We start from the raw sequence: 16,879 nt of genomic DNA, 5'->3' as shown, positions 1-16,879 counted from the left end.
TCTCCCCTGTAACTATTCCCCAGGTTGTTGCTGCAAATGAGAATGTGTTCTCAGTCAACTTACCTGGTAAAATAACAGATAAATAAAAGAATATGCCACTATGCATTTCACATTAGACCCCTCCAAGGACAAGCTATTAAGAATGTTGCAATGTTTGAGCACTAAGAATTTGTCAGCTGCTTAATTAAAATAAAAGTGAGTAAATAGATTTCTTCACAAAGGTTGGGGTCAATTCCAGTAATGCAGTCAATTTAGGATTTGTGCTCAAATTATATGGCCATTTTCAGTTAATTAAGGTCTTTTTCAAATTATCCTGAATTGACTGAATAGAATTGAGTTAACCCCATGCCTGTTATATTTTAGTCATTGCTCTGATCCAGAGCAACTTGGGTTAAGTGCCTTGCTCAAGGGCACATCAACCTATTTCTCACCTAGTCAGCTCGGGGATTCAAACCAGCGACCTTATGCTTACTGGTTCAACACTCTTAACCGCTAAGCTACCTGCCACTGCTGTTGTGCACAAACACCATTGAGCAGCAGAAATACTCCATTCACAGACGCATACTGTAGGCCTTCATTAATTCCACATTTCAAATCCCATCAGCCCCAGGCGGTCGTAACACGTCATAAATCTTATCAGGATTATTAAGTGACTACGGTCTGGTTTCTGTCAGGCTGCAAGAGGCATATCCATCTTTGATTTGATTTGGGCCGATGCATTGCATTCATGTTGGTGTTTATGAGTGGCAAGTTGCTGTTTGATCTCCAAATAAAGTCTCAGGGATTCTAGCCGAACAGCGGGGGAGCTCAGTGAAATTGCATAGGTCCCAATGGATTGGTTTTAATATCAGGCAAAGAGAATGACTCACAAACAATCAAAGCTATTAAGGCAGAAAGTTGGGCCAACTTTTCTGATGACAGAAAGAGTTTGGAAGAATGGATGCCCTGTGAGTTCTGCTTTACATAGAGACATAATTTGAACTGTTTTAGAAGCTTTAGAGTGTTTTCTATTCAATAATATTTATTATATGCATATATTAGCAATTTTTTACAGATTTTTTGTCAGTTTACTATGGGCACGCATTTCTCCAACGGGGGCAGTATTCTGCCATAGCCTTAACAGGTTTTAAAGGGAAGCACATGAATTCACTTTACAACGGGTGTAGAGTCTAAGAGGTATCCATACGCAGCGAGTTCCAAGTTTATGAGCAAAAAAATTCACCATAAAAAATGCACCTTTATAATAAAAGCATTGCAGACATAATCACATTTGTGGGCACGTTTGAGAATGGTGTTTTCCTGCTAATGGAACATTTGCGGTTATAGCCTACTGCCGTGTGCACATTGCTGCGCTTAAAATGTGAAGATATAGCCTAATAGTTTATTAACATTTTAAGCTAAACGTTCTCATCTGCTGCGTCAGGGTAATTGCTTAAAACACATTTTTTTATGCTAGTGGTTGTATTCATTTGGGATCTATCGCATCCCACCACTGTCTCAGACTATGTTTGGAATATTTATTTCTGGTACAAAATAGAATAGGTCAACTTTTGTACTATGGGGGATAGTAGATTGACATAGGCTAGTGCTTTTGCTGTTCGTTAGGCCTACCCATCTTGTTGGCTGATGAAAAGTAAATGTGAACAGTTCTTCCAATATCTTCAATATGCGCCTCGAAATTGGATAAGGACGCACACAGTTGCGTCCCCAATGTGTCTGTCTTCATCTGTAGCCTGTGAGAAAGACCTGATCACGTGACGGAGAGCCGTGTAAGTGAGGGGTGCTTCGCCACGCAGCCGGGAGAAGGGAATTATAATGATTATATTCAGCCGCAAAAGGCATGGATTTGTTTTAGGGGGCATTACGGCCACACAAAGGGGATGCAGCTGGGAAATTCAAGGCATTATCAAGTGCTTGTCAAATTGTGAATGAGAGACTGATGAAGAGTGTACAGCCTGCGCAAAAAAACAAGCAGAGCTCATGCCTTTCATGCAACTTTTTTAAAATCATCATTAGTTGTATCATGCAGCCTTAGAATGTATTTAAAAAATCTAAACATATAGCCCAAACTTTGTATCACAACCAAAGTTACATGAATAACTCCAGATTAAGCATATAGGAGTACTTGTTTCTTTGGTAGTCGCTCAACACAGAATAGCCGCATGTGCACACTCCGTCAAATCGTTTGGAGAAAATATCCTTTATATTTTATCCAGCTATGTTGAATTATATTCTTCATCCTAAATAATGCCACGGAAGTCTAAGCAAATCTTGTCTGCTAAATGAACTAGTGTAATGTTATGAGAATTATGTTATCAATGTTCATAAACTGAACTTCAATTAAACTACTCAGTCTGCAACCCAGAATTTGTAAGAATCTGGTTGAATGAAACAGACAGAGTCCCAGCTTAGAATAGTGAAAAAGTTTATTCACAAGAGCTCTAAAAAATCATACAATGCACATAGCCTTTTATACCTCACATTTGGTCATATAAATGCCCCTCCTCTTCTCCTAACACTGTCAATACGGTTTACAAGTCTTCTCCTACAGATACATTGCTTATCATATCCTGCCACATGTTACACAATCTACTGCAAATCTAACGGTTTCGGGTGGGGAGACCTCTTTCCCTGTCATCAGTTTCACAGTGGTCACAAGTTGTCTGCCACAGTTCCTTGTCTGTTAACAGTTCCTCTTTTCCTATGCACATACATTCAAGAATTCTAGTCTTATGATTCAAATACATTTCACTCCATTATACGAACTGATGTCGCTCTTGCTGCTGGTGAGTCTCAGATCCACCTCTACGCAGACGACACCATTCTCTATACTTCTGGCCCTTCTTTGGACACTGTGTTAACAACCCTCCAGGCAAGCTTCAATGCCATACAACTCTCCTTCCGTGGCCTCCAATTGCTCTTAAATACAAGTAAAACTAAATGCATGCTCTTCAACCGATCGCTGCCTGCACCTGCCCGCCTGTCCAACATCACTACTCTGGACGGCTCTGACTTAGAATACATGGACAACTACAAATACCTAGGTGTCTGGTTAGACTGTAAACTCTCCTTCCAGACCCACATCAAACATCTCCAATCCAAAGTTAAATCTAGAATTGGCTTCCTATTTCGCAACAAAGCATCCTTCACTCATGCTGCCAAACATACCCTTGTAAAACTGACCATCCTACCAATCCTCAACTTCGGCGATGTCATTTACAAAATAGCCTCCAATACCCTACTCAACAAATTGGATGCAGTCTATCACAGTGCAATCCGTTTTGTCACCAAAGCCCCATATACTACCCACCATTGCGACCTGTACGCTCTCGTTGGCTGGCCCTCGCTTCATACTCATCGCCAAACCCACTGGCTCCATATCATCTACAAGACCCTGCTAGGTAAAGTCCCCCCTTATCTCAACTCGCTGGTCACCATAGCATCTCCCACCTGTAGCACACGCTCCAGCAGGTATATCTCTCTAGTCACCCCCAAAACCAATTATTTCTTTGGCCACCTCTCCTTCCAGTTCTCTGCTGCCAATGACTGGAACGAACTACAAAAATCTCTGAAATTGGAAACACCTATCTCCCTCACTAGCTTTAAGCACCAACTGTCAGAGCAGCTCACAGATTACTGCACCTGTACATAGCCCACCTATAATTTAGCCCAAACAACTACCTCTTTCCCTACTGTATTTATTTGATTGATTTATTTTGCTCCTTTACACCCCATTATTTTTATTTCTACTTTGCACATTCTTCCACTGCAAATCTACCATTCCAGTGTTTTACTTGCTATATTGTATTTACTTTGCCACCATGGCCTTTTTTTGCCTTTACCACCCTTATCTCACCTCATTTGCTCACATCGTATATAGACTTGTTTATACTGTATTATTGACTGTATGTTTGTTTTACTCCATGTGTAACTCTGTGTCGTTGTATGTGTTGAACTGCTTTGCTTTATCTTGGCCAGGTCCGAATTGTAAATGAGAACTTGTTCTCAACTTGCCTACCTGGTTAAATAATGGTGAAATAAAAAAAATAAAAAAATACAGTGACAGGGTGGAATACTGTTATTGTCTTAACATTACTTCAAACGTTAAACATAAAACATATAACACCATAAACATATAAATCATATGAATTTCTATAACATGTAGCCCACAGCCATATGGCAAAGCCAGATCAGGGCCTAACATAAGGACAACTCAGTGTATGTTATTCTGTTCTTCTGAAATGGACTACATTTTCATCATATCATGTTTCTTTAGACCGGTCTAAAATAAATAACGGATTTATTGTGATGGTGTAGACTATGTTACATGAATTTATTAGACTTTTTAAAATGTAGATGTTCAAAAGGTCTTCATCAGTGGCTTGTAGGCTATGCATCGAAGCAAGGAGATACTAAATGTGTTTGTTAATTAATGGTCAATTACCATGAGACCGGCAGTTATTTGCTTGACAATCACAGGCTGACAAAATTGAATGCCTGCCACAGCCCTAAGTGTACCAACTGATATTTAAATCAACATGGTAGTGCTTTCACTGATTGCACATAAAGGAACGTAGTTCCTACATGATAGAGTGCTTGCTTTGTTATCCAACAAAAGCTGTCCTTTCTGTCAACCTGTGAGCCCTTTTCATTGCTCCACACAGCTATATTTTGTTTAGATTTGAAATGTAGGCCATTGTTGCTGAATTGCCCATTCATGAGCAGAGAAAACAGAAATAATGTTGTGTTGAATGCTATCATGAAATACTACATTGTTCGGCAGGCCTGCAATTGAATTTGCAACAGCCTAAATTCATTGGGGTATGGACTCTACAAGGTGTGGAATGCGTTCCAAGGGATGCTGGCCCTTGTTGACTCCAATGATTCTCATAGTTGTGTCAAGTTGGCTGGTGGACCATTCTTGATACAAATGGAAAACTGTTCTGCATGAAAAACCCAGCAGCATTGCAGTTCTTGACACAAACTAGTGCACCTGGCTCTTACTACCATACTTCGTTCAAAGACAATTCAATATTTTGTCTTGCCCATTCACCCTCTGCATGGCACACATACACAATCCATGTCTCAATTATCTCAAGGCTTAAAAATCATTCTTAACCTGTGTCCTTCCTTTCATCTACACTGATTTGAAGTGGATTTAACAAGTGACATCAATAAAGGATGACCAGGTGAATCCAGGTGAAAGCTATGTCATGGAAAGAGCAGGCGTTCTTAATGTTTTGTATTCTTGGTGTATCTTTTTTTCAATAAGCTATATTTCAAATTCAAACCTTGCTGTGTTCTTTAGGCATAGTATGTCCACATCCAGTGAAATTTTCCAGTTGCTGACAAAGACCTATTGTGGTTCGAAACATTGTCCTTATTGAAAACAAATCAAATAGAAGACTACAACAGATTGTAGGTTAATGTTTTAACCATGAGGCTTTGGTTCTGTGTATTCTGTTAGTCAGAATGATAAAAATGATAAATATAGCACCTCTTTTAGTCTCTTAAAAAATGTGTGTTTAGCACAATTCCCACACAATTAAGGAATTGGAAATGAATAGTTTTGGAATGAAGCTGGAAGTTGTCCCCTTCACTACTTCGACTTTCTAAGTAGTACGGGATGTCATCTGGTTCCTCAGGTGTTCCAATTATGTCAACCAGCTCCATTCATTCTCTGTCAGTAGGCCTAATTAATAGTACCTGTTGAGCTTATTGGTCAAACTTGACATTTTAAGTTGTGTTGGTGATAGTAATAGTTCTCTCATTCTCCACCCTCGCTGTGAGTTTGAGGCAATGCCAGTTTTGGTCAGTAGATGGCTCTGTTGTGCCATAGGTGGCCTGAAGAGAGAGCTAGCCTCATGGAGGTGGAAGTATGTAGCTCTGCCCTGGAGTTCATGCTCTCATTCTAATCACTCCATTTTGTTACACCGTTAATAAGAACCTATGGTGCCATCTCTTTCCAAAAGCATGCCCAGGTTTGTTGATGCACTTGGTACTTTATGTGTGAGTGATACAGGTAAGGCATTTTTGTTCTGAACACGCACGCCATTACGTACTTATTGAAAGGCAGTAAGTCACTACTGGGAAAACATTTGAACATCCGTGAGTAGAGCAATTTTGCTTTTGCATATGCGCTCTAAAGAGCACAGTGGTTTCAAAAGGAGAAATCCTCCCTGCACTTAGCCTACAATAGCAAATGTGTGGCAATGTTAGACATCACACATTTGTCCATTTTAAAACTCCTGTTTTCAACAGTGACTAAACTTTTCCCCAGGACCAAAATACACTGAACAAAAATATAAACGTAACATACAACAATTTCAAAGATTTGACTGAGTTACAGTTTATATAAGGAAATCAGTCAATTTAAATAAATTCATTAGGCCCTAATCTATGGATTTCTCATAACTGGGAATACAGATATGCATCAGTTGGTCACAGATACACACCCCTACTTTGTTTAAAAAGAGAACCAGTCAGTATCTGGTATGCCCACCATTTGCAGCGCACACATCTCCTTAGAATAGAGTTGATCGAGCTTTTGATTGTGGCCTGTGGAATGTTGTCCCACTCCTCTTCAATGGCTGTGCGAAGTTGCTGGATTGGCAGGAACTGGAACATGCTATCGTACACGTCGATCCAGGGCATCCCAAATGCTCAATAGGTGACATGACTGGTGAGTATGCAGGCCATGGAAGAACATTTTGAGCTTACAGGAATGGTGTACAGATCCTTGTGACATGGGGCCGTGCATTATCATGGTGAAACATGAGGTGATGGCGGCAGATGAATGCCACGACAATGGGCCTCAGGATCTTGTCACGGTATCGCTGTGCATTCAAATTGCCATCGATAAAATGCAATTGTGTTCGTTGTCCGTAGTTTATGCCTGTCCAACCCCACCACCACCATGGGACACTATTCACAATGTTAACATCAGCAAACTGCTCAGCCACACATTGCCATACACCGCCATCTGCCCTGTACTTGAGGTCAACCGATTAATCGGAATGGCCAAATTCCTCCCTTCCCGACTTCTCGTCAACTTCAATTGCATACACAATTATACATAGAAAAAGGGAACTGGTGGGGCTTTGGGTTTTGCCGGGTAACTCCCTTTATGACAGCTATGCTTGGAAATCCCACTTCAATTATACATGGAGCTGGCTCAGTCCTGTGCTTTGTCTGGATGGGAGCGATCAATATTTCAGCTCCTGTGGGAGTAAACATCTTGTGGAGCAGCTGCTCCTTAAAGGCTTTACACACTCCAGCTGTGTTCTCGGTAATCTACCGCTGTGTGACCATTGAGAGCATTTCAGACTCTTCCACCACCACCAGACCAGGGCAGCTAGGACAGAGATGAGGTGTCTCTTTCACTCTCCCCCACTCTCACTGACACATACAGAACGTGCGTGCGCACACACACACGCTCCTATGTGCTTGACCCATAATTCTGCTATTAGCTCTCCCAGGGGTCTGCTCTGTGTGGGGATAAAAAAAGACTGAAAATTGAGGGAGAACGAGAGAGATTCGTTCCGCACTGGACAGAGAGAGCATAGGGTTTCACAACGCAAGACAAGATGGAGGAGATCCTATTCTCTCGTCAGAGTTTTCATTCAAGATAGGAGAAACATATTGTTTCAGGTGATAATGAAACATTTTTTCCTCAACTTGTTTCTCTAGATTCTAGCATATCAAACTAGCTTTTCAGAGCAGCTAGCTTGATAAAAGCTAGGCTAGGTTGAAGATACTGTAGCTAGTGACCTCCACCTAATGATTAAAATAAAGAAACAAAATCATTACTATCATAATAAACTAAAATGAGAGGTAACAGTCATAATATAATTGGCTTAACAGCCAATGTGTATTATTTAACATTACTATTAAAATACTACTCACTTATAGGAATCCCATAAAGCCATAGCCGAAAACCACGCTTTAATCATGTTCAGAGGTTTGCTAACTTTCTGTTCTATTGACAGACTGTCTGCACTGAAGCGCACTAAAGACAATGCAAAGTATGCACCATCCGTTTCGCAACGGCGCCCTGAACTGCAAAGGGGCGCTGTGATATCACTGCGTTCTGGACAGTCCCTATTGAAATGAATCGGATGTAATGTGAATAAGGCATGAGATCTTGTTTCATTGTGATGGAGCTGCAGGCGTTTAAAGACCTGGTTCTTGTCAGGGAATGACGGATAGAGACGATATCAGAGGCAAAGGTGAAGAGAACTCTGCTGTTTTGGGAGTACTTTACTAGGTTACTTCAGTTGGTATAACAACATATAGGCCTGTCCATTTAAAATAACATCTCGTTGATCAAATACAGTGTAGACATTGTTAATTTTGCAAATGACTACTGTAGCTGAAACAGATTTTTTTTTTAACGGAATAACTACATAGGCGTACAGAGGCCCATTATCAGCAACCATCACTCCTGTGTTCCAAAGGCACCTTGTGTTAGCTAATCTAAGTTATCATTTTAAAAGGCTAGTTGAACATTAGAAAACCCTTTTGCGGTTGTTAGCACAGCTGAAAACTGTTGTGCTGATGAACCTTTTCACACATACCAACACAAGGGTGTGATCATTCTACAGTGGTCCCTTTAGTGTATGATCAAACCGGTGTGATTAGAATGCATATTTAGAATGTCCAGTTTCAACTAATGATGCAACAATCAGCATTTGAGCTGGCCACACAGTTTTTTTCAGAAACATTTTGCACAAACAAAGTCCTTACAAAGTTATGTCCAGAATCTGAGCAGTTTATTATTAGAGTAGCTACAGCTACAGCATAACACAATCATCCAAACCGGAAAGATGTAGGCTACATTTGTCCTAGACTAACTGAGGAAACATGACCATGCGGTCATATTTTTATAACTCTTGGCTGATAGAAACTACAATATGAATTAGCTAACAGCAATTACTCTTTATAATTGATCAAAATAATTGAGTAAAACAATCGAAAGTAATCAGTTTGTGCAAGCCGCCATGCCTGTTTTTTCTGCATCAACCAAAGATTAGAAGAGATGACAAGATGAGTTTGGTCTGTTTATAGTATGCATGTTGAAGGGGGTGTGTTGTCTACAATCATTCACTTCCCGGAAGTTTACACCTCATTATAACATATTTGGTCTGGCAGATTACGTGACACCCAGAATGCATTCTATAATGTCAACAAACATGGCGCCACACATAGCTGTCAGATAGCTTAGCTAATTATAATTTGTGCAACTTTCCAAAAAGTATTTTACACACACCATAGGTGTCATTACAATATATGCAATAATCAGAATGCATTATTTGTCACCAGTAACTGAAAACATGAATAAAACTGTAAATACATTATGCTCCATACATACATGTATACTGTACACGCCTACAGTAGAAACGACAACATAATATACAGAAAATAAGGAACTTTGATAGGAATGTGCACATGTCCAAAGTTAAGTCTAAGGAAAACAACAGAGAAGGCAAAGCGAGCACCAGCAAGAAAACGTTAGGATTCATGCAAGATTGCGCAAATATATGCATACTTGACCTGCGCAAACATGAGTGAAGTGCGATGGGTTCTCCTAGAAGGGAGAAGTTGCAACGCTGAAATGAACTACTTCTATGTGAATTAATGAGGCGAAACACACCTCAATTCAAAGTGTTGTTAGAAAATACAACTTGTTAGAAAATAATTTCAAATTGACAAGTTGAAACAGCCTATAGATAATTAGCAGGCAGAGCGTGTTAACTGTCCTGTTGCGTAATAATCACATTTTGGAAAAGTGAGTGCATTTTGACATCACATGCATGCATCAAACAACTCACGCTGGGGTGACCTTTAGAGATATTTGGAACTCACCTGTGAAAAGATTAAATAAGCAATAAAACTGGCCTTTAGACTAGTTGAGTATCTGTAGCATTTGTGGTTTCGATTACAGGCTCAAAATGGCCAGAAACAAAGAACTTTCTTCTGAAACTTGTCAGTCTATTCTTGTTCTGAGAAATGAATGCTATTCCATGCGAAACATTGCCAAGATCTTTTGCCAAGAAACTGAAGATCTCGTACAACGCTGTGTACTACTCCCTTCACAGAACAGCGCAAACTGGCACTAACCAGAATAGAAAGAGTAGTGGGAGGCTCGGGTGCACAACTGAGCAAGAGGACAGGTACATTAGTGTCTAATTTGAGAACAGATGCCTCACAAGTCCTCAACTGGCAGCTTCATTAAATAGTACCCGCAAAACCAGTCTCAACGTCAACAGTGAAGACTCCGGGATGCTAGCCTTCTAGGCAGAGTTGCAAAGAAAAAGCCATATCTCAGACTGGCCAATAAAAAGAAAAGATTAAGATGGGCAAAAGAACACAGACACTGGACAGAGGAAGATTGGAAAAAAGTGTTATGGACAGACGGATCTAAGTCTGAGGTGTTTGGATCACAAAGAAGAACATTCGTGAGACGCAGAAACAAATGACAAAATGCTGGAGGAGTGCTTGACGCCATCTGTCAAACATGGTGGAGGCAATGTGATGGTCTGGGGGTGCTTTGTTGGTGGTAAATTGGTAGATTTGTACAGGGTAAAGGGATCTTGAAGAAGGAAGGCTATCACTCCATTTTGCAACACCATGCCATAACAGGACAATGACCCAAAGCACAGCTCCAAGCTATGCAATAACTATTTAGTGAAGAAGCAGTCTATAATGGTATTTTGTCTATAATGGAGTGGCCAGCACTGTCACTGGATCTCAAAACTAGTGAGCTGTTGTGGGAGCCAATCCAATTTGTGGGAGGTGCTTCGGGAAGCATGGGGTGAAATCTCTTCAGATTACCTCAACAAATTGACAACTAGAATGCCAAAGGTCTGCAAGGCTGTAATTGCTGCAAATGCAGGATTCTTTGACGAAGCAAAGTTTGAAGGACACAATTAATATTTAAATAAAAAATCATTATTTATGACCTTTATGACCTTTAAACTCATTTCATGTATGTTTTCATGGAAAGCAAGGACATTTCTAAGTGACCCCAAACTTTTGAACTTTAATGTATATATATATATATATATATATATACACATTGTGGAATAATAGTGAAGACATTAAATATATGAAACAACACATGGAATCATGTAGTAACCAAAAAACAAATCTAATTATATTAGAGATTCTTCAAAGTAACCACCCTTTGCCTTGATGACAGCTTTGCACACTCTTGGCATTCTCTCAACCAGCTTTATGAGGTAGTCACCTAGAATGCATTTCAATTAACAGGTGTGCCCTGTTTAAAGTACATTTGTGGAATTTCTTTCCTTCCTAATGCGTTTGAGCCAATCGGTTGTGTTGTGACAAGGTAAGGGTGGAGTTCAGAAGATAGCCCCGTTTGGTAAAAGACCAAGTCCATATTATGGAAAGAACAGCTCGAATAAGGAAAGAGAAACGGCAGTCCACCATTACTTTAAAACATGAAGGTCAGTCAATCCGGAACATTTCAAGAACTTTGTAAGTTTCTTCAAGTGCAGTTGCAAAAACAATCCAGCGCTATGATGAAACTGGCTTTCATGAGGACCGCCACAGGAAAGGAAGACCCAGAGTTACCTCTGCTGCAGAGGATACGTTCATTAGAGTTACCAGCCTCAGAAATTGCAGCCCAATAAATGCTTCACAAAGTTCAAGTAACAGACACTTCTCAACATCAACTGTTCAGAGGAAACTGCATGAATCGGGCCTTCGTGGTTGAATTGCTGCAAAGAAGCCACTACTAAAGTACACTAATGAGAAGAAGGGACTTGCTTCGGCCAAGAAACACAAGCAATCGACACTAAACACAAGCAATGGAAATCTGTCCTTTGGTCTGATGAGTCAAAATGTTTGATTTCTGGTTCCAACTGCTGTGTCTTTGTGAGAAGCAGAGTAGGTGAACGGATTATCTCTGCATGTGTGGTTCCCACTGTGAAGCATGGAAGAGGAGGTGTGATGTTGTGGGGGTGCTTTGCTGGTGACACTGTCAGTGATTTATTTAGAATTCAAGGCACACTTAACCAGCATGGCTACCACAGCATTCTGCAGCGATACGCCATCCCATCTAGTTTGCACTTAGTGGGACTATGATTTGTTTTTCGACAGGACAATGACCCAAAACACACCTCCAGGCTGTGTAAAGGCTATTTGACCAAGGAGAGTGATGGAGTGCTGCATCAGACGACCTAGCCTCCACAATCACCCGACCTCAACCCAATTGAGACGGTTTGGGATGAGTTGGACCGCAAACTGAAAGAAAAGCAGTCAACAAGTGCTCAGCATATGTGGGAACTCCTTCAAGACTGTTGGAAAAGCATTCCAGGTGAATCTGGTTGAGATAATGCCAAGAGTGTGCATCATCAAGGCAGAGGGTAGCTACTTTGAATAACTCAAATATATAATATTTTTTAAATGATTCCATGTGAGTTATTTCGTAGTTTTGATATCTTTGCTATTATTCTACAATGTAGAAAATAGTGAAACTAAAGGTGTACTGTACATACATTGCATTACATTACATACATTACATATTGTACATATATACACTGTATATTGTTACCTATTGTATTTATCCAATTCCTACGTTGGTCGTCTTTCCTTCCAGTTCTCTGCTGCCAATGACTAGAACGAACTGCAAAAATCTCTGAAGCTGGGGGAAAAAAATCACTAGCTTTAAGCACCAGCTGTACAAGCAGCTCACAGATCACTGCCTCTGTACATAGCCCATTTGTAAACAGCCCATCTATCTACCTACCTCATCCCCATACAGTATTTATTCATTTATCTTGCTCCTTTGCACCCCAGTATCTCTACATTCATCTTCTGCACATCTACCATTCCAGTGTTTAAATTGCTATATTGTAATTATTTGCCACCATGGCCTATTTATTGCCTTAACTCCCTTATCTTACCTCATTTGCACACACTGTATATAGAGTTTTTGGTTTCTTTTGTTCTACTGTATTGTTGACTATGTTTTGTTTATTCCATGTGTAACTCTGTGTTGTTGTATGTGTCAAATTGCTATGTGTTTATCTTGGCCAGGTCGCAGTTGCAAATGAGAACTTGTTCTCAACTAGCCTACCTGGTTAAATAAAGGTGAAGTATTGTACATTTTACTATTATGTGTTTTACTTTAATATTATTTCTCTATTTTATTTCACTCTGCATTGTTGGGAAGGACCCGTAAGTAAGCATTTCACTGTTAGTCTACACCTGTTGTTTACAAAGCATGTGACAAATACAATTTGATTTGAAATGTATTGTGTGATAAAGACAGTCTGAGAATTTCACATGATGAGGATTTGGCGCTCTGACATACCCACTGGTTATATGCCTGTCAAATGATTTATCTCCCCCCAAACGCATCCTCTGTGCTGCCAAAAAACAGTATTAAAACAGTACAACTGAGCATCTGCCTGAAAGCATGCGCTTAGCTTCACAAAATGTCATGCACCAAGTGACGAGTTTGTTGTTTTAAGTTATTCCCTTTAACAAGAAGTCATTGGCTCAGTCACGTGGCACGAGGTTGACTTAAGGAGCTAGTGAATATTATAGAGCAGTATGCCGTTTCAGTTGTATTCATTAGGGTGCATCGTAGCAAAACTTTTTGCAACAGAAAAAAAACAAGCATTTCTTATTAGACAGATTCAGGTAGTCCCTCCATGTTTCAGTCCATTTGCTTCCATTTGTTGCCTAATGAATACGACCCAGCTCTCGCATATTCAACCATTCTCTCGTAGCTCACTTGCTCATTCAGGTTACATAGAAGTGTTTTAGTGCTGTGTGTTCAAAGGGCAGCATGTGTACATGTTAGGTCCAGATGAACAGATGATTCCTGCCCTGCTCATTGAGCAGGTAGCTGACTCGTGTTGCCAGTGCCTGTCTCTCCGTATCCTGCATATGTAAATGCCCTCTGCTCGCCTTTCTCTCTCTCGTTCTCTTTCTCTCTCTTTTTTGTTGAAAAAATGGTGCCGAAGAGGATGGCTGACGTTTTACATTCCTGTAATCAATTGTGCTACTTTGTTCGGGTTTTTTTTGCAACTTATTTTTTGTACTTATTTTGTACATAATATTGCTGCTACCGTCTCTTATGATAAAATAACTTCTGGACATCAGAACTGGTATTACACACCACGGACTGGAAGAAGCTTTTTCCTTTAACGAGTTCGATGAGAAAGATATACATCTCTCCTGGGAACAAGCACAGATCCACGTCATTTGTGTGAAGAAAAGAGGACGCAGATCAGGCTGAGAATCCGTAGGCGAGAGAGTAAGCTCCATTGCCATCAATTCTACTTGCTAACATGCAATCATTGGAAAATAAAATGGGATGACTTACGATTAGCCTACCATTAAGAACTGTAATATCTTATGTTTCACTGAGTCGTGGCTGAATGACGACACAAACAATATAGAGCTGGGGGGATTTTCAATGCACCGGCAGAACAGAGAAGCTACGTCTGTTAAGACGATTGGTGGGGGTGTGTGTCTTTTTGTCAATAACAGCTGGTGTGCGATGTCTAATATTAAAAACATCTCGAGGTATTGCTCGCCTGAGGTAGAGTACCTTATGATAAACTGTAGACCATACTATCTACCAAGAGAGTTCTCATTTATATTATTCGTAGCAATCTATTTACCACCACAGACAGATGCTGGCACTAAGAGTGCACTCATATAACTTTATAAGGCCATAAGCAAACAAGAAAATGCTCATCCAGAAGCGGCGCTCCTAGTGGCCGGGGACTTTAATGCAGGCAAACTTAAATCAGTTGACATAATTTCTACCAGCACATTACAAGTGCAACCAGAAAAAAAAAATCTAGACATCATTTACTCCACACACAGAGATGCATTTAAAGCTCTCCCCCGTCCTCCATTTGGCAAATCTGACCATAATTATATCCTCCTGATATCCTCCTGATTTAAAGCAGGGAGTCCCAGTGACTCGCTCAATACGGAAGAAGTCAGATGGATGCTATGCTACATGACTGTTTTGCTAGCACAGACTGGAATATGTTCCGGGATTCATCCAATGACATTGAGGAGTATACCACCTCAGTCATCTGCTTCATCAATAAGTGCATCGCCGACGTCGTCCCCACAGCGACCGAATGTACATTTCCCAACCAGAAGCCATAGATTACAGGTAACATCCACATCGAACTAAAGTCTAGAGCCACTTTCAAGGAGCGGGACACTAATCCAGAGGCCTATAAGAAATCCTGCTATGCCATCAGACGAACCATCAAACAAGCAATACGTCAATACAGGATTAAGATTGAATCCTACCACACTGGCTCTGTCGCTCGTCGGATGTGACAGGGCTTGAAAACTATTACAGGCTACAAAGAAAAACCCAAACGCGACCTGGCCAGTGACGCGAGCCTACCAGACGAGCTAAATGCCTTTTTATGCTCACTTCAAGACAAGCAACACTGAAGCATGCACGAGAGCACCAGCTGTTCTGGAGTACTGTGTGATAACGATCTCGGTAGCCGATGTGAGCAAGACCTTTAAACAGGTCAACATTCACAAAGCCTTAGGGCCAGACGGATTACCAGGACATTTACTAAAAGCATGCGCGGACAACTGGCAAGTGTCTTCACTGTAATTTTCAACCTCTCTGAGTCTGTAATACCTACATGTTTCAAGCAGACCACCATAGTCCCTGTGCCCAAGGAAGCAAAGGTAACCTGCCTAAATGACTACAGACCCGCAGCCATGAAGTGCTTTGAAAGGCTGGTCATGGCTCATATCAACAGCATCCTCCAGGATACTCTAGACCCACTCCAATTTGCATACCACCCCAACAGATCCACAGATGACGCAATCTCAATCGCACTCCACACTTCCCTTTCCCACTTGGACAAAAGGAACATCTATGTGAGAATGTTGTTCATTGACTACAGCTCAGAGTTCAACACCATAGTGCCCACGAAGCTCATCACTAAGCTAAGGACCCTGGGACTAAACACCTCCCTCTGCAACTGGATCCTGGACTTCCTGACGGACTGTCCCAGGTGGTAAGGGTAGGCAACAACACGTCTGCCACGCTGATCCTCAACACTGGGGCCTCTCAGGGGTTTGTACTTAGTCCCCTCCTGTACTCCCTGTTCACCCATGACTGCGTAGCCAAACACGACTCCAACACCATCATTAAGTTTGCTGAGACACAACAGTGGTAGGCCTGATCACCGACAACGATGAGACAGCCTATAGGGACCATCCTCGTCTGCAGGACAGTTTGAAGAGGTGTGATCAGACTCACTCAGGATGGGGGAGATACTTTTTCCTGCTGTGCTCTCTCTCTTTGATCCTGTCAAAGTCCTGTTGGAACTGCATGAGGATGCCCTGCACCACTACTGTCCCAGACATGTACACATTGACAGAGGTTGTTTCAATTACCTCAATGTCTAGTGTTCCGAGTTTCCACCCTGTGCCAATACTCTCTCTCTTGACACAGGGGTAGTGTGCTCTTATAGCACTGTGCCATGCCAGGGGATGGTCTGTGTGGAAATGTAAGTTGCTTAAGTTCCCCTCTTTGAAGCAGTCAGCAAATAGTGTCTCTAGATTGTCCATGAGGAGCTTTTCTTGGTACTACTTCAGTGCAGTGTTTTTTTATTTTTTTATCCATGGGGTACTGTATTGTAATGACCTCTGCACAGGGATAAGCCATGGGGGCTTCAAAGGCCTCTGCATTTGGGTGGGGGTGTCTGAAACTCTCCTGCCATTGTTAGGCTCAAGAGTTTTTGTACCTCTCACTTCACACTTCAGTGCTAATTGAAGTTGCAGCAAGGTCAGTTCTGTCCTAGCAGCTAGGTAGCTTAGGAGCCTTATTTATTAAGCTTTATATAAC

Source organism: Oncorhynchus kisutch, linkage group LG17 (genome assembly GCF_002021735.2).
Source record: "Oncorhynchus kisutch isolate 150728-3 linkage group LG17, Okis_V2, whole genome shotgun sequence".
Lineage (NCBI taxonomy): Eukaryota > Metazoa > Chordata > Actinopteri > Salmoniformes > Salmonidae > Oncorhynchus > Oncorhynchus kisutch.
This window is presented reverse-complemented; position numbering follows the sequence as displayed.